The sequence below is a fragment of the Octopus sinensis genome, linkage group LG4 (genome assembly GCF_006345805.1).
Source record: "Octopus sinensis linkage group LG4, ASM634580v1, whole genome shotgun sequence".
In the NCBI taxonomy this organism is placed as follows: Eukaryota; Metazoa; Mollusca; class Cephalopoda; order Octopoda; family Octopodidae; genus Octopus; species Octopus sinensis.
The window spans coordinates 136,507,833-136,509,799 of record NC_043000.1 but is presented as its reverse complement, the minus strand read 5'-3'; the positions used below and the strand labels follow the sequence as shown (position 1 = coordinate 136,509,799).

The 1,967-nt window shown below is 42.8% G+C and overlaps 1 non-coding gene across 1 annotated transcript; it reads left to right on the top strand.

Annotated features, from left to right (window-relative positions):
- Positions 1–202: 202 nt before the first annotated feature.
- On the top strand, positions 203–275 carry Trnar-ucu. Its single transcript has one exon. It is a non-coding gene; the product is annotated as a tRNA-Arg (tRNA).
- The last annotated feature ends 1,692 nt before the right edge of the window (positions 276–1,967 follow it).

The following is a 1,967-nucleotide window of genomic DNA, read 5'->3' as shown; positions in this document are numbered from 1 at the left end:
ACAATTTTGATCTTATTTTTGCCTAATCAGAACTCACCTAAACAACAACTGTTTTCCTAGAATCATTTAGAAACGTTGTATTTTCACATGAAGAAAATAGGTGGAAAATAATCTCTTCCCCATCTCCACAATAAAAAAATATTAAATAAAAAATGTAAAATAGTTGTATTATATATGTTATTTTATACACTGCATATGTATTGTCCTTGTGGCGCAGCGGATAGCGCGCTGGACTTCTAATCCAGAGGCCGCGGGTTCGAGTCCCGTCAGGGATATAATGCTGGTTTACTTTTTAATTATTATGTTATTTCATTAATTAATTTTCCACGTATTAATTTCTAGGTCTGTCATTTTTTAATTTCTCTTCCCTGTTCTATTTCTGATGACAAAATTCGAGGTTTTTCAATTCTGACCTGACTAAAGAAGAGTCTATCTGCCTGCTGTTAGCCACATATACCGTTTTAGCACAAATCAAAACAGTAATTTTATACCAACTCTGTCATTTGTCATCCCCTACTAACTTCACTAACCGGTTATTATAATTCACAACACCTACGAGTTAACATATTCGCCTCATAACATTCTCCAATGTCTACGCCCAGAACCACCCAGGTTTTCTACTAACTACACAGAGTCTTCCTTCTTTCTCAGAACGTATGGTGGTGTGCAGTTTTGGGGTAAAGGGGAAGGGAAGTTGAAGGTGGAAGAAGTGTGGGAATCTTTCTGGGATTGGCGTTAGATGAAGTGGAGTGGGGAATTGAGACTATAAGGAGCAAAGGAACAAAAAGAGAAGATTATTTCCTGTCCATGGTGAAGACGGGAATCCAGGTGGCCCCTGTGCAGAGACAATCCAAACACAGATGCTGTAGTGAATGGCCAGTTGAGCAGTAGTAGCACGAGATCGGGATGTCTCGGAGGTGCTCAGTGAACTGATCAGCCAATCGGCGTCCCGTTTGACCAATGTACAAGGGAGGACAGACAGATGAATGTGTGTCTGTGTGTATGTTGTGGATGGAGGTGGTAAGAGCAGACTGGTGTATGCTAATGGAAATGTCGAGAAATTCGACGGAGGACTTCCGAGACAATACAGGATAATTCGAGGGCAGGATGGAAGGACTGGACGGAGAGGAAGGAGTCAAGATGTTCGCGGGAGAGTGAGGTTGCACCGATACAGTCATCGATATAACGATCGTATAACTCTGGAGTGGGACCAGTGAACTGTGAGATTTTTGGGCCTCGACATAGCTAACGAAAAGATTCGCATAGTTTGGGCCCATTCTCGTTCCCTTGGCCACTCCCGAAACTTATTGGTACAACTCCCTTGCGCGCGAGAAAGCAAGCGAGGGAGAGTTCAGTCAAACGAAGAGTGGAGGTGTCAGGCTGAGGGTCTGGACGAAGGTCTAGGAAGTGTTTAAGCGTAAGAAGACCTTGTACAGAGATTTAATGTCGAGAATGAACAGGAGTCGAGAGGAACCAGAAGGGAAGAAAGAGTTAAATATTTTCTTTGCAGACACACTTCTGTTACTTGTTTGCAGTATGTCTACCATTAAGCCTACTTACAATGAAGCCTTACTCAAGGTGAGTTTCACAGGTATCTTTCAGAACTCTGTGGTCAAGCCGCAATGCGTCGTTTGCGTCAAGATTTTGAGTTATGAAAGTATGAAGCTAAGCAAACTGAAGGTTCATTTTGAGTCTTGCCACTGCCAACTGGCGGACAAAATCTTGGACTATTTCAGGCGAAAAGAAGCTTCTCACAAAGGCCAGTCGCATCGATTCCCCTGGTCACCTCGCTCGTCAGAACATACAAAATTGCTCTAAAAATCGCGCAGACCAAGAAATCTCATACTATGGGTGAAGATCTGATTAAGCCTTGCATTCTGCAAGCAACGAAGATGATTCTTGGAGAACAGCAGGCACGCCAGATGAGGAAATTTTCTCTTTCGAATGATGCAGTAAAAAAGCGGGTC